The following is a 22,327-nucleotide window of genomic DNA, read 5'->3' on the forward strand; positions in this document are numbered from 1 at the left end:
CAATAGAATGGGAAAGACTAGATTTTTTCAAGAAAATTTAGAGATACCAAAGTAACAGTACATGCAAAGATGAACACAATAAAGGACAGAAATGGTATGGACCTAATAGAAGCAGAAGAAATTAAGAAGAGGTGGCAAGAATACACAGAGCTGTACAAAAAAGGTTTTAATGCCCTGGATAACCATGATGGTATGATCACTCATCTAGAGCCAGACACGATGGAGTGTGAAGCCAAATTGACCTTAGGAAGCATCACTATGAACAAACATAGTGGAGGTGATGGAATTCCAGCTGAGCTATTTCAAATCCTAAAAGATGATGCTTGAAAATGCTGCACTCAATATGCCAGCAAATGTGGAAAAGTCAGCAGTGGCCACAGGACTGGAAAATGACAGTTTTCACTCCAATCCCAAAGAAGGGCAATGACAAAGAATGTTCACACAGTTGCACTCATTTCACCTGCTAGCAAGGTAATGCTCAAAATCCTTCAAACCAGGCTTTAGTAGTACATTAACTGAGAACTTCAGATGTTCAAGCTGGATTTAGAAAAGGCAGAGGATCCAGAGATCAAATTGCCAACATCCATTGGATCTTAGAAAAAGCAAGGGAATTCCACTAAAACGTCTACTTCTGCTTCACTGACTGTGGTAAATCCTTTGTGTGGATCACAACAAACTGTGGAAAATTCTTACAGATGGGAATACCAGACCACCTTACTTGTCTTCTGAGAAACCTGAATGCAGGTCAAGAAGCAACAGTTAGAACCGGACATGGAGTAACGGACTGGTTCCAAATTGGGAAAGGAGTACGTCAAAGCTGTATATTGTCATTCTGCTTATTCAACTTATATGCAGAGTATATCATGCAAAATGCTAGGCTGGATGAAGCACAAGCTGGAATCAAGACTGCCAGGAGAAATATCAATAACCTCAGATATGCAGATGACACCACCCTAATGGCAGAAAGTGAGGAGGAACTAAAGAGCCACTTCATGAAGGTGAGAGAGTGAAAAAGCTGGCTTAATTTTCGACATTCAAAAAAACTAAGCTCATAGCATACAGTCCCATCACTTCATGGCAAATAGATGGGGAAACAATGGAAACAGTGAGATACTTTATTTTCTTGGGCTCCAAAGTCATTGCAGACAGTCATGAAATTAAAAGATGCCTGTTCCTTGGAAGAAAAGCTATGACAAACCTAGACAGCATCTTAAAAAGCAAAGACATCACTTTGCTGACTAAGGTCTGTCTGGTCAAAGCTATGGTTTTTCTAGTAGACATGTATGGATGTGAGAGTTAGACCATAAAGAAAGCTGAAGTCTGAAGAATTGATGCTTTTGAACTGTGGTGTTGGACAAGACTCTTGAGAGTCCCATGGACAGCAAGGAGGTCAAACCAGTCAATCCTAAAGAAAACCAACCCTGAATATTCATTGGAAGGACTGATGCTGAAGCTGACGCTCCAATACTTGGGACACCGATGTGAAAGGCTGACTCACTGGAAAAAATTCTGATGCTGGGAAAGATTGAGGGCAGGAGGAAAAGGGAGAATGAGATGATTGGAGTACATCATCGACTCAACGGATACGAGTTTGAACAAACTTCAGGAGCCAGTGAAAGAGGAGCCTGGTGTGCTGTAGTCCGTGGGGTCTCAGAGTCACAGGCCTGAGCGACTGAACATCAACAAAGTGACTTTTTAAGGTCCAAATAACGACACTGCCAGTTCTCAGGGCTCTCCATGGCTGTAATTTCCAGAACAACTGTCCGGGCCAGGACAACCTCTCTTCCTCGTGATTCCCATCCTCTGACAAGCTATCCTTTCCTGACAGGAGCCCTTTAGTTTGCAGTACAACTACGGCCGCCACTAGAAGTCACTGTTTGGCTGGACGCGATAGAAGATCTCACTCTGCTCAGCTGACTCACAAGCCTTCTTGTAAACACAATAAGGACATCTGTTTTCCCAAGCAGCAGCGACAGTATCTTTAGACGGGTCCACTTAAGCCTCCTCTGGGTCCTTCATCAGACTTGAAGCCTTGACAACAACTCTCAGAGGATATATGCCTTTGCTAAGTTCTGCCCGCAGAAGAATAAAGACAGTAATCCCAATTCACATAAGCACTGCGCTCCAGATGCTGCTCTGTTTCACGTTTATTAATTCATTTAAAACTTTAAAAAGCCCTATGGTGGTGGTGGGTGGGAACCCATGCGGAGGTGGTTTCACCCAGCTAGTAAGTGGTTGGGCCAGGCTTCAAATCGAAACAGTTTGTCCATGTACTTAACCAGCATCCACCTGCACAGCTTTGCTCGAGTCCCATTTTAATCATACTTTCCCACATCAAGCCTGGAATCGCTGGCCTCTTTATAAGTACTCACACAGTGAAGTTTGAAACTGTCCAGTCTCTCAGCAGTGGAGGCAGCTCACCCGCTGTGCCCTGGGAATGCATCCAACAGCCGCGCTGACGCCCACACCTCAGCTCCGCCTGCCCTGGTGGCTGCAAGCTGGCCAGTCCTGGAATGGTGGCTCCCAGCGACCCTGTGGCCCCACTGCCACCCTGGCAGTGTCATGCCCAGAGAACCTGAGGCTGCCAGCTTCCTCCCTCTTGGCCCTTGCTTCCCAGAAGCAGTAGCTGCTTGCTTTGGAAGCTGCTTCAGATTAAGCCCCCCCAAAAAGGTACCTGAAAAGGTCTGCGATCCACTTTTACTTTTTTGTAGTGCATGGTGGGAAGGGTATGGGTTCTCTATTTGAAGCCTGTTGGTCTTGCTCTGGGCTGAGTGGCCTTGGATAGCATTGCTTAACTCTTCTGAGCTGTGAGTTTCCTCATCTGTGGGTAGACAGAACATTTCCTTGGATGTTGTAAGTGTTAATGATATACACAAAAGGCACTGGTAGGGGCTAGGAGGTGCCTGACAGATCTGGCTACTATCATTTCCTTAAATGCACAGCCCACCTCCCATGCATCAGAAAAGCTGACCCTGATATCATGGCCTCAGTCGAGTTCTCCTTTATCCCCAAACACTGGCGCCTCTTATTCCCTGTGTTATTTGTTGAGCAATGAAAACACTGGCAAGTGTCATTTCTTGTGCCTGGCCTAGTTCTCCAACTCGACTCCAATCAGAGTGGGGGCTGTCCTTTGTATACGCTGTAGATGCCTTGTCTTAACCAGGGACCCAAAACAGTGTCAGCACATGACTGTTGATGACAGAAACTACCTGAAGTCAGTTCATAAGTATTTATGGACTGTTTGCCAAGTGTCAAGCAATGTTCCAGACTCTGGGAACAGAAAGTGAAAGTCACTCAGTTGTGTCTGACTCTGCGACCCCATGGACTGCAGCCTGCCAGGCTCCTCTGTCCATGGAAATCTCCAGGGTAGAATATTGGAGTGGGTAGCCATTCCCTTCTCCAGGGGATCTTTCCAACCCAGGGATTGAATCCAGGTCTCCCACATTGCAGGTGGATTCTTTACCAGCTGAACCACCAGGGAAGCTCCAGAGAGGGGATTAAAACCCAAACCTTCAACTGTAAATTGATACAGCCACTATGGAAGATAGTATGGAGATTCCTTAAAAAACTAGGAATAACAGTACCATATCACCCAACAATCCCTCTACTGGACATACATCCTGAGAAAACCATAATTGAAAAAGACACATGTACTCCAGTGTTCACTGCAGCACTATTTACAATAGCTAGGACATGGAAGCAACCTAGATGTCCATCGACAGATGAATGTGGTACATATGTAAAATGGAATATTACTCAGCCATAAAAAGGAACACATCTGAGTCAGTGCTATGAGGTGGATTAACCTAGAGCCTATTATTCAGTGTGAAGTAAGTCAGAAAAACAAATATCATATATTAACACATATACATGGAATCTAGAAAGATGGTACTGATGAACCTATTTGCAGGGCAGCCATGGAGATGCAGACATAGAGAACAGACTTATGGACACTGGGGCAGGGGAGAAAGAGTGAGGTGAATTGAGAGTAGCATGGAAACATATACATTACCATTTGGGATAACCGATGGGAATTTGCTGCATAACTCAGGGAACTCAAACCGGGGTTCTGTAACAACCTGGAGGGGTGGGATGGGAAGGGAGGTGGGGAGGAGGTCCAAGAGGAAGGGGACACATGTATACCTATGGCTGATCCATGCTGATGTATGGCAGAAACCAACACAATATTGTAAAGCAGTTATCCTTCAATTAAAAATAAAAGAGAATATCCCCTCCAAAGTAAACAATAAAAAAAGAAATTAAAAAACCCAGCCCATGCACTAAAGGAGCTCCTGCTATGGCTAAACTTCTGCAAAGGCCTGGAGCATCTTATATACGTTTCCAAGCATTCAGCTCCCAGGGAAGGACTTTCTTGGTCGAGGCAGTCTGGTTCACTGCATCTCAAACAGAGGTAAAAGTCACATCTACAGCCCAGAGCCCTTCACCCTGGAGAACACACAACAAGGCCTTTTGTGCCCCAGGACCTTGGGGGCCACTCTGGGCCTCACAAGAGTCAAGAGTTTCCTTAAAATCAGCCAGCAGCCCCTGGTCTCACGGGGGGTGGGGGTGGGGGGCGGGGGGAGGGCGGGACGCAGGCCGGGGGCGGGGGCGGGGGGAAGAGATGGTAAAATCAGAGATCGTCGTGCTCTCCTTACCACGAGGGGGCAGTGTTGGACCGTGGACAGCAAAGAACTCAGTCAGAGATGGGTTCCCTGGTGACTCACTCCAGCAATGCATGATTTGTTCTTGGGTGGAGTGGAAAAAAAGGGAGAGAATGGATTGGAAAAAATGAAACCATCTGTTGAATGCACAAGTTGCCACAGTCATGAGTTCAACCAATGTTCAACTGACTAAGTATTTTTAGTGCAAAGAAATAAGGTAATTTGAGGGTTTCAGAAAACAAGCACTGTCCAGGAACCAAAATGATAACTGAAGAAATACTATGTATTAGCAAACGCTTTACTCTTTCCTTTGCAAAATGACAGTCTTTTTTTTCCAGGAAAAGAAAGGCTTTCAGAAGTTAAACAGTTAACCAAATAACACTCCCCTCCCCCCACAATTGAATAAAAAATATCTGGGTTCAGAACTGGCAAGCAACCTCATTGTGGGCACTTCATAAATATTCATCAACGATGAAAATGTCGAGAGAGTGCAAAGGAACCGTTTTGTCATTTCGAGAACCCTTCTGAAATGCCAGCAATTGAAGCAAGACCTCCACTATCCTTGGCAAACCTTGAACAAGAAGAGCCCAGTTCAGCTGGTCACATGGGAAGGAACCAAATAAGGACAGTGGATGAATCTCCCTCCTGAAGTCTGGGGCTGTGACTGTCCTTACAAACAGCAGAGCAAACTGAAGTACTGGGTGGGATTTTTTAAACAACCACTCCCAAAACATCCAAGTCACTAGGATTCAGTGAACCCACTTTGTGGGGAAAAAAACCACCCGGTGTCCCCCTTCCCAGAACACGCAGGCAGCGCCTGTGAGCACACAGCTAAGGTCAGCGCAGGTCGTGATGGCGTGTCTATCACTTTACACTGTCCTGATCACGCTGTATCAACTGAGCTGAGGGACACGCAGAAAGAACAGGGTGAAACCAACACATTGGTATGCCGTCCAGTCAAGGTCTGTTTGTTTTGGCCCGGGAAACACCTGGCCTTGGCCCGTGTGATCTCGATAAACAGAGAGGACTACACCTCAGTAACCATCGCCTGGACTGCCTGAGATGGAGAAGCTGGGCTCTGGCGGAACTGTGGCAGTCAGGCTTGGAGACCTTCCATCAGAAAGCGGCCCCTAACACAGACCTCTTTCTGGTTCTGAGGAACACTCTCCATCTGCCGGCGGCTGACTCAGGCCAGAGTCGGGGTGGGGCAGCCGCAGCTTGGGTGTGGGCCTGGGCTATCTTAGGCCTGCAACAGAGCAGCCCTATTTCCTCACACCAGCCCTAGAGGGGGTCGGGGTGGCCGGGAGCTCCCTCCTCCCTGTCCCCCGAGGCTTTCCGGTTGTTCCAGGCTCCTCGGCACTGGGTGGAACGGAGTGGTGGTTGCTGTTCAGCTGCTCAGTTGTGTCCAACTCTTTGTGACCCCATGGACTGCAACACGCCAGGCTTCCCTGTCCTCCACTATCTGCCGGAGTATACTCAAACTCACGTCCATTGAGTCATCCAACCATCTCATCCTCTGTCTTCCCCTTCTCCTGCCTTCAATCTTTCCCAGCATCAGGGTCTTTTCTAATGGGGGTGGGGGTGGGGTCTGAGGCTAAAGCCATGATATGAGGGGCAGTAGGAGCCGAAGCCTCTCTCTTGGACTCAAACCCGCAGCCAACATAGTGGCGTCTTGGTGTGCAGGCTGGGCCCCAGAGAACCAAGGCACCAGCCACGCTTGCAGCCCTCTGACCCCTGCCTTGCAGACACAGCTCTATTTCTAGCACTCCTCTCCCCTCCCTATTGCCACCCACCTTGTCAAAACCCTCCCTTTCATTCATCCCTGTAGACACTGTGCAAAGCAGACCTTGGCTGAGAGAGGTGGGCTGTGGCCCCCTCCTCACAAACCCGGAAGGCCAGGAAGGAAAAGAGCATTAACCAAGTTCGTGCTTTATTCCAGAAGCTTAGGACACAGGATCTCTCTCAGTCCTGGCCTCTCACCTCGGCGGAAGCCCGCATCATTCCCATAACAACCAGCTGAGAGCACGGCAGCCCCCACCTGTGCTCAAAGTCCAGCTCTGTCGTGACCCCAGGCAGTGATGTAACCTCTGGGCCGCCTCACCGAGAAGCATGAATTGGGCCACTGTGAGCAGGGGAGGAGTGAACTTATGTGAAAAGCGCTGAGAGCATTAGCTTTACGTATTATTAGCTCTACATGTTAAAGACGAGGAAACAGAGGCCAGGGAGCAGGTGTCAAGTGCAGAGTCCGGTGGGCTCCACGCAAATGCTCCCCCTAATTTCATGCGGTTTCTCTTAAACACTGTGAATTGTGGTCCCCTCCCAGAGATGGTTACACTGAGCCTGACCAGCGTGTGTGGAGGAGAACAGGGACAGCCAGGGTGCATCCCCTGCTCGGGGCATGAAGGCCCCGCCTGCTGTCGAGGGGCTGGCCCCGGATGCTCCTTTTCCTCTTCTTGGACAGAATTATGACTCTAACCACCTCACCTCCATCGCTACCCTAAAATCTGAATCGTTTTCCCTGAAAATATGGCAGAGGTGGAATTTAAACCCAAGCCTGCCCAGTCTCTCCATTCTTATCTTGGTCAGCTGCCCACTGTGGCCCGGATGTCTGTGGCAGACAAACGAGGCCACAGGGTTTGACACAAGGGCGATGTGGCCTCCACATGCGCAGTGGAGGAAGGGAACAGGAAACCGGGATGAAAGCCAAGGCTGGGGGGTGGGGGCGCATGGATGCACAGCTAAGTCATCTAATTGCTCAGTTTATAGATCCAGTCAACTGGGAGATGGTCCGCACTCACCTAACATGCCATAGGGGGCTCCCTTCAGCCCCAAAGCAGAAAGGCATCCAGAGGTGTCTTGCGTCAGGCACACTGTGGTCTCAAGGGTAGGCAGCATTTTTCGGGAGCTTATCTCATGCTCTGAGTCGATACTCTCCCAATTAGTTTTGTGATCCTTGCCAAATCTCTCAGCCTCTCTGAACCTCAGTTTATTAATGCATAAAGCCTGCCATATAATCCCTATCTCACAGGGATTTCCGATGGTTATGTAATTTGACATATGCAAAAATGGCTAGGAGCTGGCATGTAAGAGATAGTTTATGAAATGTGTTTTCCTAGCCTGTAGGAGAACCCACATACAATCTGAGTTTTACTCCAGAGATGAAAGACCTGGAAGAAGGCTTCCTGCATACCTGCTGGAATGTTCATGCCTCATATGGGTAAGAAAGCAAGTCTTTGTGTCACTCCACTTGCCATACCACTGTGGGTATCGCAAGCCCTTCTCAGCAAACCAGGCACCTATGATGGGGTGTCCACTGCCCTCCTGGGTCCCCAAGGCCTCTGTGACGAAGCTGCCCACCTGCCTCTCCACGCTTTTCAGCGTTGTGCTCACCGTACTGACAACATTCATCTCAGTTCTGCCCATCATCCTGCCTGTTTAGGATGGGGAGAGAACATGGGGCCAGAGGGGACCGTGGAGGGAAGCCTCCAGAAGGCCCATGGCCTTTCATTCCTGTCCCAAGGCTGGGAGGCCAAGTCTAAAAAGCTCCTCAGAGAGGCCTGGGAAGGGGCCAGGGAGGGGCATGCAGAGCTCTCTGGAATGTCCAAGGCTCTCAAGGAATCTGTCAGATGAGAAGGGAAAAGGAAAGTGGTAACCAGGTCAAAGGACATGAGTTTTCAGATGATTATTCATCACAACTAGAGGATGACCAACCGTTGACTAGATTACTAATCCCACAGGTGTGGAGGGAAAAGGCTTGTTGGGTTTTTTGCAGTTTCCCTCCCCACCATGCAAGGGTGGGGGCCAGCACTCAAAGGTGGGGGGTGTCAGGGGGTGGGGGAGTTGGGGGGATTGTAGCCAGAATCTTCCGGCTCAAGCTATGGTTCCCCTCTCACCAGCATGTGACCCTTTAGGCCCCAAATTCCTCATCTGAAAATAGGGGCAGTTGCCACCTGGGGCTGCACTGTGAGAACATTTCTCATAAAGAGGGAACGCAGCCGTTATTGTTAATATGCAGGAGGCCTAATTTCTCTCCAAGCCAACTAGTGCTGTCTCAGTATCAGCAAAGAGAAAGGTAGCTATTTATCAAGGCATTTTGTAATCTTTGGGGATTTTAAAAGGCTTTTTAAAGGCTGAAGAAAAGCAGCCAAATTGCTTCAGTTTCTCCATCTGTTCCTCCATGTTATCCCTATCATCTTGGGGGAAAACATGGGCCCTTTGGGGTAAGGCCTTGGCAGGTGGCCACCATCACGCCCCCAGGCAGGCCTCCCCACAGGCTTGGAGGGGTAGCCAGCTAGCGGGTAGCCGCCCAAGGAAGGGTGAGCTCAAACAGGCCACCTGAGACCTTGGGTCCAGGGCTGCCTTGTACTCTTTTGCCCTCATGGGCCACTGCCTCCATTAAAACAATATTTTAAAATATATTTTATGACTGCACTGGTATAAAAGTAGCTCAGATCCACCGCTGGGTTATTACATATTCATCCTTAATTTCTCTGATGGTTTTGAGAAAATCAAAATATAATTGGAAATAGGTGAATTACGAGGAGCGGTTTGGCCTCTAGGGGGCAGCACGAGCTCACCAGATGCTTACGTGACCCGGGGTGGCGGGTAAACCGTGGGTGAGCACTCAGTAGCGACTCCCACCGCTGACTCACAAAGACCTTTTGCTTCTCCCAGCGCCTTCTCGGAGAGGGCTGTGTTAGCGCCTCTCATCCTCAGCCCAGGAAGCTGACGGGCGGAGCGGGAGTTACTGCCCCACTCAGGGCAGAGAGGCTCACCCTGGGAGGCGCAGGGCCGTGCGGGGTCACACGGTGGCAGAGGCGGGGTCCGACCAGAATTTCCTGGCTCCTCCTGCTGTAGTCTCCCTCGGAGCCTCAGCAGGCAGGATGCTCCGAAGCCCCGAGAAGTTGGTGATGTCGGCTCAACCCTGCCGCGTCTCCCATCCCAACACTGGCAGGCAGGGAGCAGCCGCCCCCGTCCCTTCTCGGCACCCCTCCCCCCACATGCCTTTGTTCACTCTGCCTACCCACCTCCCGCCCCAACACCCCACTACCCCGAGTCTGGCAGGTGGGAGAAGTTCCCTCTGCTCCCCGAGAACTGAGCCGGACATCAAAGGCGCGCAAAGGGGACAGGACGAACCCGGTGCGGCACAGGGGTGGGGGGTGTGGCTGGCGGGCCTGGGCCAGGAGGCACAGCAAAAAAGACCAGAAACAAAATCAACAGAACAGCAGGCGGGAGATGATCTGATCTCTAGGCAGGCTTTTCTACCTCCCAGGGGGAACACCGGGCACATGGCTGGTGGGAACAATAGGCCTTCCTTTCTTCCCTCCCCAGCTGAGCATGTAAGCTCTGGGGAAGAGAAGAGGGGGGAGAGGGAGACCTCTCTCCCTGAGGGTCCCCCTGCGTAGGGCCTGGACCCCTGAGGAAGCTAGTTTACAACACACATAATTGATGTTCTTTCCTTCTGTAGAGGTGAGGGGGGTGCCTAAACCCATGACAGAAATAAACTGCTTTGCCTTGCTGGATGAGCAAAAAAAGTTGCTCATTTTTTAAAGGGGAAACATGAGATGCCAGCTGACTGAAATGGATATGGCAAAAGGGCAACCCTGTTCTCTTTCAGAGAGCACCTGTTTGGTTCAAAGGGGCCAAGAAGATTCTGGAACCTTGGCAAAGTGTGGCCGGACTTTAGGCAGGGGGACAAGGCCTTCCGCAGAGACCCTGGGGGGTGTACGGGGGGTGGGGGTGGGGGTAGGGGCCCTGGATGTCCCTCTGCAGGTCAGAGGTGACATCTGCCACAGAACAGCCCGCCCTCAGCATCACCTCACAGGCAGGAGTCTGTCTCATCTCTCACACACAGTGACCCCAGCGCCCGTCTGGTTAGGCAGGTCCAGTTAGAAAGCAGGAATGACAGGCTTGTCATGTGGATGGAGAATAAGCCACAGCTCAGTTTCTGGTCTCCATTGTCACCCCTCTGACCCCCCAGGAGATTGGCATGACGAGGGGACAGTCTAGTCAAGGTTGGGAGAGCAGGACTGATGACAGGAAAGGAACAGGACCCTCGGCAGAATGCCTGGTTGTGGAGGCTGTGGCTAGGGACCTTCCTGGTAGGGGGACAGACAGGAGATCAAGAGCCACAGGGAGAACTCATCTAAGGAAGGTCTGCACTTGGGGGTAGCCGCGGCTTTGCCCAGGCCAAGCCGGACTCACCATATTCAGGAATTCTGTGACACAGGATGACTCACTTCCACAACCAAAGGGGACTTTCAGGAGATCTATTCTTTTTTTTTTTTTAGCTTTTTATTTTGTATTAGGGTATAGCCGATAAACAATGCTGTGACAGTTTCAGGTGAACAGCGAAGGGACTCAGCCATAGATATACATGTTATCCATTCTTCCCCTCGCATCCAGGCTGCCATGTAACGTTAGGCAGAGTTCCCTGTGCTATACAGTAGGTGCTTGGTGGTCTGAATGCTCTAGTTTGATCCCCGTGAATTGCTGCTGAAAGGGGCTTTGGAGGAAATATCCTTAAACCCCTGTGTGGCCCAAAGGGACAGTGTGACTTGCTGAATGCCCCACAGCTGCTCAGAGGACAGGAATGGGAAGCCCTGGTTCCCTGATCTATGGTCTAGAGCTCCTGCTGGTAGATGACCTTGACAATGGAAAACGTAGGTGGTCTCGAGGAGTCCTGAGGACCTGGGGTGACTGAAGCCCAGGGCTGAGGATACAAAGTGGACTTTGATTTTAAGGTCAGACCAGAAAGGGAGGTAAGCCACCAAAATGGGGTAATTTATCAGAGTAGCTAGAAAGCCAAAACATGGCCAGCTGGAGGTCACCTGACAGGGAAGGACATCTGTGAAATGATGTCTAAGGTCCCATCCATCTCCGGTGTTTGGAGACCTGCTCTTCTAGGAGCCTGAGGCTCCAGGGAGATCAGAGGTAGTCAGTGTGCAAGGAGCAGACCCGGGAGGGCCATGACTCATCCCTAGTCATCCCTGGACCCCTGGGGCAGCCCTGAGTCAGCAGCCATTTCTGAGATGGTCACCATCTCCGGAGGCCTTTGATGGTGACTCAGCAGAAAGGGACAGGCTGAGGCACCACCTTCCCCTGGGGTGGCCTGTCAGCTGGAACCTCCCATCTGGGCCTGCTGGGTCCCTCCTCTGTCTCTGGGAGAGCAGAGTGCTGGCTTCCTCCCAGGATCCCACCCCACGGCCTCTGAGAGTCTCTGGGGCCCCAGGCAGGGGTGCAGTACCACGGGACCCCCCCTCCCTGCCCCCGTGCACTAGGACCACATCATTTTGGCTTCTTTGAGTTAAGCAGCTAGATTTCTTCAAAAGCTTATTTTGCCAAAGAAAAGAGGAGCATAGGGTTTAGATTTGGAAGACGCTTTAGAGAACAGTCACCTCTGTAATCTCACAGATAAAGAAACTGAAGTGTGGATTGATGGTGTGATTTTCCCGAGAATACCCAGAGCTTATTTTCTTGAGGCCATCATTTCGCCTGGTTAACCAGTAGGGCAGGCTGAGAGGTCTTCTGAGAAAGGAACACAGCGCCAGCTCACGTGCCTGGGCTTGTCCTATGGACAGCAGAATCACACCCCTGCCCCTGTTCCCCGGATGTCCAGCCTTCGGTCCCTGGAACCTGTTAATAGATCACCTTATACAGCAAATGGAACTTTGCAGACATGATAACATTCAGGGTCTTGAGGTGAAGGCACATTCTGGATTATCTGGGTTGGTAAACCTATCGACCCAGGAATCCTTGTAAGTGAAAGACAGAGGAAGGAGAGGCAGAGAGTCAGGGGGGAAAGGTTGAGGTCCAAGGAGCTCAGGTTCTAGGAGCTAGGAAAGGAAGGAAACAGATTCCTCCCTGGAGCACCCAGAAGGAATCAGTCTGCCTGCTCCTTGATTTTAGCCCAGTGAAACCCATTTCAGACTTCTGACCTCCAGAACGCCACGATAATAAACCTGTGCTGCTATAACAAGTTTGCTGTAATTCGTTACAGCAGCAGTGGGTAAGTGACACATATCTCCTTCCTGCTGCATCCCACCGCAATTCAGTTGGTGGTTTTAAAGAATATGTTTGAAAACTAATTTGCCACCCCTTGATTTCCACTTAATGAGATACAAACATAAGCTACTTAGGAAGATGATGGTAAAAATACTGAGGTATTTTACCAAGGTAAAAAATACCTTTCTTCAATAATGAGAGTTGTACATACTTGAACAAGTTGGACTCAGTTGGATATAAAAAATAATAAAAGGTAATAGTAGCTGCTGCTATGGACAGGTGTGCTGTGCTTAGTCGCTCAGTAGTGTCCTACTCTTTGCAGCCCCATGGACTGTAGCCCGCCAGGCTCTTCTGTCCATGGGGATTCTCCAGGCAAGAATACTGCAGTGGGTAGCCATTTTCTTCTCCAGAGGATCTTCCCAACCCAGGAATCGAACCCCGGTCTCCCACATTGCAGGCAGATTCTTTACTGTCTGAGCCACCAGGGAAGCCCAGGTGATATGTACAGGTAGGTGAGAGCTGATTATTCCTTCACAATCTGCTATTAGGTTATCATGAAATCTCTATCTCTGCACAAAAGACTAACTTAAGGGAAACATCATGGTGTTGCAGAGGTAAGATTCAAATAAACTATAGGTTTGGCCATGAGACAACCAGATTGCTCTGAGCCAACTGCTAGCCACAGGACCATGTAGGGATCAAGCCTCAGGTGTGAGACTTCCCTGGTGGTCCAGTGGTTAAGAATCCGCCCGCCAATGCAGGGGACGTGAGGTCAATTCCTGGTCTGGGAAGATGCCACATGCCTCAGAGCAACTAAGCCCACACGTCACAAATAGAGAAGCCTACGTACCACAACTACTGAAGTCTGCACACCACAGAGCCTGCATGCCGCAACTACTGAGCCCACAAGCCTAGAGCCTGTGCTCCACGACAAAAGAAGCCAGTGCGAGGAGAAGCCCATACCCCTGAGGGAAGAGTAGCCCCTGCTCCCCTCGATCAGAGAAAGCCTGAGTGCAGCAATGAAGACCCAGCACAGCCTAAAATTAACAAATGATTAAAAAAAAGAAATCTCTGGTGCATATTAGGCTAGAAGCTGTAGGCCCCTAGCTCCACACTAAGTTCATCCTAGTGTGAGGAGAGTTGCAAATATTTGGCCAACCCACGTAACTCGAATCCTATGAACTTCACAAAATTAAATCCATTTTACGTACTTCTTATGCGGCCGACTCATTAGAAAAGACCCTGATGCTGGGAAAGACTGAAGGCAGGAAGAGAAGGGGATGACAGAGGATGAGATGGTTGGATAGCATCACAGACTCGATGGACATGAGTTTGAGCAAACTCTGGGAGATGGTGAAGGACAAGGAAGCCTGGCGTGCTGTAGTTTGTGGTGTTGCAGAGTTGGACATTACTTAGCGACTGAACAACAACAATGCTAATGAGCAGAGCCTCTGATACTGTTCAAAGATAGGGATAACTGTATATCCTGTGGTAGCTGCCTCTGGAATGTGGGCAAGGGTACATCTTCACACACACAGTGTCACCCCATCTGGGTTGAAGCATTTCAGTGTATATCACAGACACTGTGACAGGCTCCGGCCCTCAACACCTGGGGACACAGGTCAGGCTCCGCTGAGAAGCCTCTCCCCCATTCTGTCCCAGTCCCATCATGGTGCGGGGCCGAACAGCTTCCACCGCTCTGCTTGGATCAGCCAGGAGACAGGATGTCTGTCTCTCCTCCTGGGAGGTGCCCCACCTGGTCCCAGTGGTTCTCTGGCAACTCTCTCCACTTGGCTTGAGGTTGACAGTTACGTTCTCAGCATACTAACAACTCACCTCTCCGTCTTCCTCATCAACCCACCTCTCCTCCCCACACCCCGAGGTGATGGGCTCAGGGTCACTGGGCTCCCTTTTCTGGGTTGCTGCATAGCATGTTCTGTGTGGATGGTCTCCTGCCCTCCATAGCCTGTGGAGTGGCTGATAGTACCCCATGTCCTTAGCTTTAAGGGATCATCTGAGATTCTGCAGCAAGAGAAAAAGCCCCCCTTAACATCCTGCTACAGAGCAACAGAAGTTGTCACGTTTTCCTTTTCACCTCGATTGCCAAGGCTGTGTTTCATACCTGCCTGTTCTAACTTCTCCTGGATCTAGATCTCAGAAACCCCTGGACCCATCTATCCCCCTGCCTTCTTCCCCCTCCCTCCCTGCTAACTCATTCATGCCTTCTCTCTTCTGCTCCCCTGCCTTGTTCTTCTGCCCTTCCTTTAATGATTCTGTTGCTCATTCACCTGTGAAACTGAGGCAGCATTATCTAGAATGAATGAGTTGTTTAAAAAAAGTATAAAGTTTTACTACAACTTTCCCAGTGGATGGCTCCATGAAGCATGAGGAAACATGAGTGTTGTCCCCATGAGAAATTACACCAAAGACGCACAGATGGCATCTGTTTCTCTAGAAGTGACAGTGGCCTTTCTCTTTCAATCAGATGATGAAAGATATATTGTACGACATTGGAGAGACATCTTCTGATCACAAGTTCCACAGAATCTGGATAAACACTGAAGGCAAATGTTTAATGCAAACATTTCTCATTTTCAAGAGAGACTAATGATGACTGAAGGAGCAGGAACAAGACACGGGTGCCAAGGGATGATGCTCTGGGAGTTGCTCTATAAGGAAAAGAGGGAAATAGACATCCATGCCTCTGAGAGTGTCAGAGCATCATGTCAGGCATCAGAACAGAGTCATACAGAGTCACTGGAAGGGACAGAGTAGCTCTATCCTGCAATATCCACCTAAAACCTTCAGAAGTGTGTTAATACCAGACTGCACTGATTATGGGAGAAGGAGCAGGAGGATGGGAGCACGCCTCAGTGCCCAGGAGAGGGGAGGCAGTCTTAGTGTCCACAGGCTTAGGGCAGGGCTACTCTGATAGGAAGTGAGGGGCTATAGCCAAAGGACTCCGGGTTATGTGGGTTTAGAGGAATTTAGTATTTTTGGTTCATGGTTTCATGACCCACATCATGAAATGTACAAATGGGGCTATTTTAGCTTGATGTCCTTTGACATTTAACCAGACTTCTGGTGGGGGGCTGGCTTTCCCTGGAGCTGGGAGAGGATGGGCCAATGGAGTCACAGCTTAGGAATCCTTAGTACATAAGGATTCTCATGTACTAGGGGTTCATTCAGTGTAAACAAGCATATAGATCCTCTAGGTCAGCCTACGTCTCCAGGCCTTGTACTTAGGACAGTGAGGTGGTCTCAAGCATTGCCTTCCCTTGGAGCAATGGCTCTCAGACCTTCATGGATGTCAGATCACCTAGAGGACCTGTTTTGCTGAGCTCTAGTCTCCAAGAATCTGGTTCAGTAGGTCTGGGGTGGGGGCCCGGGAATCTGTGTTTTCAACAAGCAAGCTCCAAGGTTATACTGAGCTGTGGGTCCAGGAACCATACTTTGAGAACCACTAAGAATCTTCCCCCTACTCAGGTTACTCCCTAGATCAACTGAATCAGAATTTCTAGGGGTGGGAGACAGGCATCAATACTTTAAAACCTCCCTGGGCTGTTCCAAAGATGACCCCGCTATCAAGAGCTACCATTCCAAGTGAATGATTTCGTAATAGAGACAGACAGAAAAACACCATCATGACCTTCTCTAGTGGCACAGTTGGATAGGAATCCACCTGCCAATGCAGGGGACACGGGTTTGATCCCTGGTTGGGGAAGATCCCACTTGTTTCAGAGCAACTGAGTCCATGTGCCACAACTATTAAGCCAGTGCCATAGAGCGCACGAGCCACAACTACTGAAACCCACGTGCCTGTGACCCGCACAGAGAGAGAGAAGCCACCGCAATGAGAAGCCTGTGCATCACAACGAAGAGCAGCCCCTGCTCACCACAACTGGAGAAAGATCACGAAAAGCAACACAGACCCAGTGTAGCCAAAACAAACAAACAAACAAAAAAAAACCACCACCATCATTTGGGCAAAAAAGCAGCAATAAAACAACACTGGGGTATATATAACTGGAGAGTGATAATTAACACCTGTGGAAGACTGACACTGTGCCAGGGTTAACGTGCTTCTCACAACAACTCTCCCCATTTTGTAGATGTATGAAACAGGCGGGGGTGAGGTTAAGTCATCTGCCCAGGGTCATGCCCCTGGTGACACTCCTGGGTTTTGAACCCAGCCACCCTGGTCTCAGAGTCCCTGCCTGAGGCCTGTGTCCTCAGTCCATGATGGTTTATTCACAGCCTTGTTCTCTGTGAGCAGAATTTACAGTGAATGTGGAATGAGCCCCAGCATCTATCAAACTGGGTTGGACTCCACAACTCAGCCCTTAATAGCAATGTAACTTGAGGAAGTCCTTTAGCCCCTCTGAGTCTGCTTTCTCATCTGGAAGATGGGTATAAACGTGCCTCCCTCAGAGGCCTGCTGCTGCTAAGTTGCTTCAGTCCGACTCTATGTGACCCTATAGACGGCAGCCCACCAGGCTCCGCCGTCCCTGGGATTCTCCAGGCAAGAACATTGGAGTGGGTTGCCATTTCCTTCTCCAGTGCATGAAAGTGAAAAGTGAACGTGAAGTCGCTCAGTCGTGTCCGACTCTTCGAGACCCCACGGACTGCAGCCCACCAGGCTCCTGCATCCATGGGATTTTCCAGGCAAGAGTACTGGAGTGGGGTGCCATCGCCTTCTCCGCAGAGGCCTGCAGGGAAGGTTAAAAAAAAACCCAAACTGCTCAGTACTCAGCATACACTGCACCTGGCACACAGCTGAGCTTCAAGAGACATTACTCTCTTCCCCTTCTCCAGCAGCCCTTCCTCTAAGGGTCCTCAGAATCCTGAACAAGTTTTTCCCTGTGGCTTCCTGAGTGCCTTTGCTAATACTCCTCTCCTCACAACTGGCAGATACCTCTGGACTGAACAAATACATTCTAGGGAAATGAGAAAGTTTTCCTGCAGTATGGAAGGAAGCACAGATGTCAGGCTTTCTTGAACAATGAGTTGAGCACTCGAGACCCTTAAATGAAGGAAATCTGTGCTAACACTTGAGGGGAAATAAGAAATGACTCATGAGCTGTGGTGTCCCAGCACAGCCCAGACAGCTGCATGCACCCAGGGCCCCGGTGTCGGGTGGGGCCCCCACAGCTGCAAGGTGTGCTGCGTGTCAGTCGCTACTAATAAAAAATAGGGAAGCTTGTGAGTGACTCAATAAACAATAATCCAGCAGAGAATGACGCTCTGAGATTCCTGGCAGTGAAGGCAAAAAGAACTGTAGGTTGCATTCTGTGGCTTTCATTAATTGATAAAAGAAAGCACAACCAAACTTTCTTTAGGACTCAAGTTCAGGTGGAAATTATTTACAAGGGTTTTATATATTAAGCAACATAACGAATGTCTATGGCAGTCTATGGGGTCACAGAGTCGAACACAGCAGTGACTGAACAACAATGGCAGATTCACAGAGAATTTTAAGTTGTTCTTCACCTGACCATTTCTTAAAATGGCACTGGATAAAATCTTAGGGGTCTGATATTAAACAAGCTGAGAACATCTCTGTTGAGGAATAGAGGTAATCTAATCCAGGAAGAGAACTTTTTGATTCCAGAGAATGAAACATTTAGAGAATTGCCAAGCATCTTACATATTACTGTTATTGACTGTCTTGGCAACATCTAGCTCCCTTTTTAAATGCAAAGATAAACATTATTGGAGAGCAGCATTACAATAGCTCTTTAATAAGAGTATGTTTAATATGTTTAATGATGAACAATCTGACATGTTTGCAAGATATCCAAAATGCAGTGTGTGGAAGGAAAGAGAAGTACAGATTCATGCTTCTATCTGGACAAGAGGTGTTGAGGTGAAAGGCATTTGTGTAAATTCCAAATAGATTTTCAAATCTAGAAAATCAAAACCTGTTAAGTGTGGAGTAAGTCCTATTTTGAACAAAAGCTTGCCTTGGTTTGAACAAAGGCAGCAGAAAGGGGACCTGTTTTGAATTCAAAAGAATAGGAAGAAACAGAAAAACAAGAATCACCATAGTCTTCCTAAAAGTATTCAGTCAGTCAGTCAGTTCAGTCGCTCAGTCGTGTCCGACTCTTTGCGACCCCATGAATCACAGCACGCCAGGCCTCCCTGTCTATCACCAACTACTGGAGTTCACTCAGACTCATGTCCATCGAGTCAGTGATGCCATCCAGCCATCTCATCCTCTGTCGTCCCCTTCTCCTGCCCCCAATCCCTCCCAGCATCAGAGTCTTTTCCAATGAGTCAACTCTTCCAATGAGGTGGCCAAAATATTGGAGTTTCAGCTTTAGCATGAGTCCTTCCAAAGAAATCCCAGGGCTGATCTCCTTCAGAATGGACTGGTTAGATCTCCTTGCAATCCAAGGGACTCTCAAGAGTCTTCTCCAAGACCACAGTTCAAAAGCATCAATTCTTTGGTGCTCAGCTTTCTTCACAGTCCAACTCTCACATCCATACATAACCACTGGAAAAACCATAGCTTTGACTAGACAGATCTTTGTTGGCAAAGTAATGTCTCTGCTCTTCAATATGCTATCTAGGTTGGTCATAACTTTTCTTCCCTAAAAGTATTACTACTATCATTAATACATCATAGCATTAAATGTATTATTAGCTTCTTAAACATAAAGAGGGCTTTCCTCTTGTTAAAATACACTAGATGGTGGCTGAATTGTGGCCCAGGACATCTTTCATCTTACAAAATTTAGCCTAAGGGAGCTGTAGGAACCTTCAGAGTCTACAGCAAGATCCTGGGGCTCAGCCCAAGTCACAGCATCCCCGGACCGCCCACCCCCACCCCCCGCAAGGGACCCCTTGGAACTTGGACTGACTGGTCGCATGCTCGGCCACCACCTGCAGTCTTGCAGCTGCTGGTCGATTGCTGAGCAAACACAGGCGATTTGCAAAAAAGTACAAGGTTCAGTTTGTCAGAGAGGGAAAACCAGACACCTAAACATAGACGCACAGGCACGAGGGGCCCACGACGAGCTAGCCAAGGTCAAGGCCCGCCGGGGCCGTGGGGGCGAGGCATGAACGCACCCTCGGGCCCCAGCTCACCACCCACATGCCCCAGCCTGTGGCGGGCTCCTGCCCTCGGGGCCTACCTTGCTGCTGTCGAGCTGATAAAGTCGAAAGTCCCAGCCGGCAGGGGGAACCTGGTACAAAGCCGCGGTCCTCCCGGCAGGCTGGGAGGTGTTGGTGGCAGCGGAGGACCGGGCTTGGGGTTTCAGCCGCGCCCTCCTGCTGCCGCGGAGACACCCAGCGAGTCCCCTCCTCTGTGAAATGGGGCCAAGCTCAGCACTACGCGTCCTACCCGTGTCAGGGGCTATGAGAATACTTAGAAAATAGCGCCTTGATTGTTCTAAATTAACTCACCTGTGAATCCCACATCCTTCTTGACAGCCTTCCTGGATTAGAGCTGATTTTGGCCAATGGGTTTTCTGTTTTCTCTTCCTTCATATTGACTCAAATTTTAAATGTATCTTTTTTTTCCCTACACCTAAAGAACTATCTGACCTGTGATTTCCTGTTTCTACCCTGCTGTTTATAAATCTTATGTCCACATCAGCCTATGGGCCAAGGGCCAACTATAACACTTTTCAGAACCACTATTTTATTCTTTTCTCCAAACATTTAGAATTGGGTTGAATGGTGAAAACAATTTCAGGTACTTCAGTCTTTGCCTGAGGAGTTGTTGTTTAGTCACTAAGCGGTGTCGGACTCTTTTGCGACCCATGGACTGTAGTCCACCAGGCTCCGTTCTCCATGGAATTTCCCAGGCAAGAATACTGGAGTGGGTTGCCATTTCCTTCTCCAGGGGATCTTCCTGACCCAGGGATTGAACCCGCATCTCCTGCATTGCAGGCAGATTCTTTATCATCTGAGCCACAGGGGCTTCCCTTTGTCTGAGTATTTTCCTTTTTCCTATGTATAATAATAAGTACATGGAAGTGAGCAGGACCCTATGGGGCCTTTTCAGGACAGACCCCCACCCCCCCATACCCTCTGCTGTAGCTCCTCTCTGAAGTATCTAGGTAATCGTATCTGGTTGACCTTTCCTACCTTGTTTCACAGATACTAAAACCACCATTAAATGAAAGAAATTATCTACCTGATGACCATGAGCATGTAGCCCCGAGACCTACTGGTACCTAAGGACTGATAATATTAACTTCTGCGACTCTGACCTTTTACTTCCCCGTCAGCCGATTAGAGAACTGTGCACAACCTGATCCTACCCTGGGCTGCCCCTCCCTCACTTTGTCTTTAAAAATGCTTCCCTGAAGCCCATCTAGGAGTTTGGGCTTTTTGAGCACTTGCTGTCCTGAACACCTTGCTTGGCACCCTGCAGTAAGCGCTGCACTGTCCTTCACCGCAACCTGGTGTCAGTACATTGCCTCTCACGGGCAAGCAGACCCAAGTTTGGTTCCGTAACATGTATAGTTAAAATTACTCAACTCCATGTAATTTAACTCACAGACCCATGCTATAGAATTTGGTATACCCTACGTTTAAAAATTTTTATTTATTTTAATTGGAGGATAATTACTTTACAATATTGTGGTAGTTTTTGCCATACGCCAACATGAATTAGCCATGGGTTCACGTGTGTCCCCTCATCCTGAACTCCTCTCCCACCTCCCTCCCCACCTCACCCCACCCCTTTGGGTTGTCCCAGAGCAGAGCACCGGCTTTGAGTGCCCTGCTTCATGCATTGAACTTAAACTGGTCATCTATTTTACATGTGGTAATGTACATGTTTCAATGCTATTCTCTCGAATCATCCCACCCTCACCTTCTACCACATAGTCCAAACGTCTGTTCTTTTACATGTGTGTCTTTTGTTGCCTTGCATATAGGATCGTCATTACTGTCTTTCTAAACTCCATATATATGCATTAATATCCTACATTTTTTATTCAGCATCGCGTTAGTATTTTCCCACATCATTTAAAAGTCTCTGTATGTAAAGTTCACCTATGATCACCATTTCACCATTTAGTAAGCCATACTATATTTTACTCATTTCCCTACTATTGGACATATAAGTGGTTTCCAATTTTCTGCTGTAGTAAATAATAGTGAAATGAACATCTTCATAAAGCTATTTCTGATTATCTCCTTAGAATAGATTTCCACAAGGTGAATTCTGGATCAAAATATATGAACATTTTCAAGAGACTTTTGAATGTAATGATGTACAGATGTAACACTGAAATAGTTTGGAGCAATATGGATCTCATTGAAGAATTATGATTGATACCTCAAAAGAAGACATAAAGGGAAAGGTGGCATGGGGAATCTTTTTAGAGCTTTAGGCCCTTGTTCTGAATAATATAAATAATTGAACAGATAAAACTTCAAAAATACATGAAATAATTGTATGCTTTAATGTCTTTTCCCTGGATATTTACCCAGCTTTGCTCATAGCCTACACTGAAGTACAAATTTGGGAGAGTGTATGGCAGGGTGGGTGCCGCTGCTGCTAAGTCGCTTCAGTCGTTTCCGACTCTGTGCGACCCCATAGACGGCAGCCCACCAGGCTCCACCGTCCCTGGGATTCTCCAGGCAAGAACACTGGAGTGGGTTGCCATTTCCTTCTCCAATGCATGAAAGTGAAAAGTGAAAGG

At 48.7% G+C, this 22,327-nt stretch overlaps 1 long non-coding RNA gene across 2 annotated transcripts; it reads right to left on the minus strand.

Moving 5' to 3' along the window:
- Positions 1-2,123: 2,123 nt before the first annotated feature.
- LOC129644952 (uncharacterized) lies at positions 2,124-20,884 on the minus strand. 2 transcript variants are annotated; one of them, XR_008711078.1, is made up of 5 exons: positions 19,802-20,884; positions 4,656-4,745; positions 4,013-4,079; positions 2,675-2,821; positions 2,124-2,431 (listed from the first exon to the last, which is right to left on the minus strand). It is a non-coding gene; the product is annotated as an uncharacterized LOC129644952 (long non-coding RNA). The 2 variants fall into 2 exon arrangements; XR_008711077.1 differs by lacking the exon at positions 4,013-4,079 and having other exon boundaries at positions 19,802-20,861.
- Positions 20,885-22,327: the final 1,443 nt, after the last annotated feature.

This window comes from Bubalus kerabau, chromosome 2 (assembly GCF_029407905.1).
Source record: "Bubalus kerabau isolate K-KA32 ecotype Philippines breed swamp buffalo chromosome 2, PCC_UOA_SB_1v2, whole genome shotgun sequence".
NCBI classification, from domain to species: domain Eukaryota; kingdom Metazoa; phylum Chordata; class Mammalia; order Artiodactyla; family Bovidae; genus Bubalus; species Bubalus kerabau.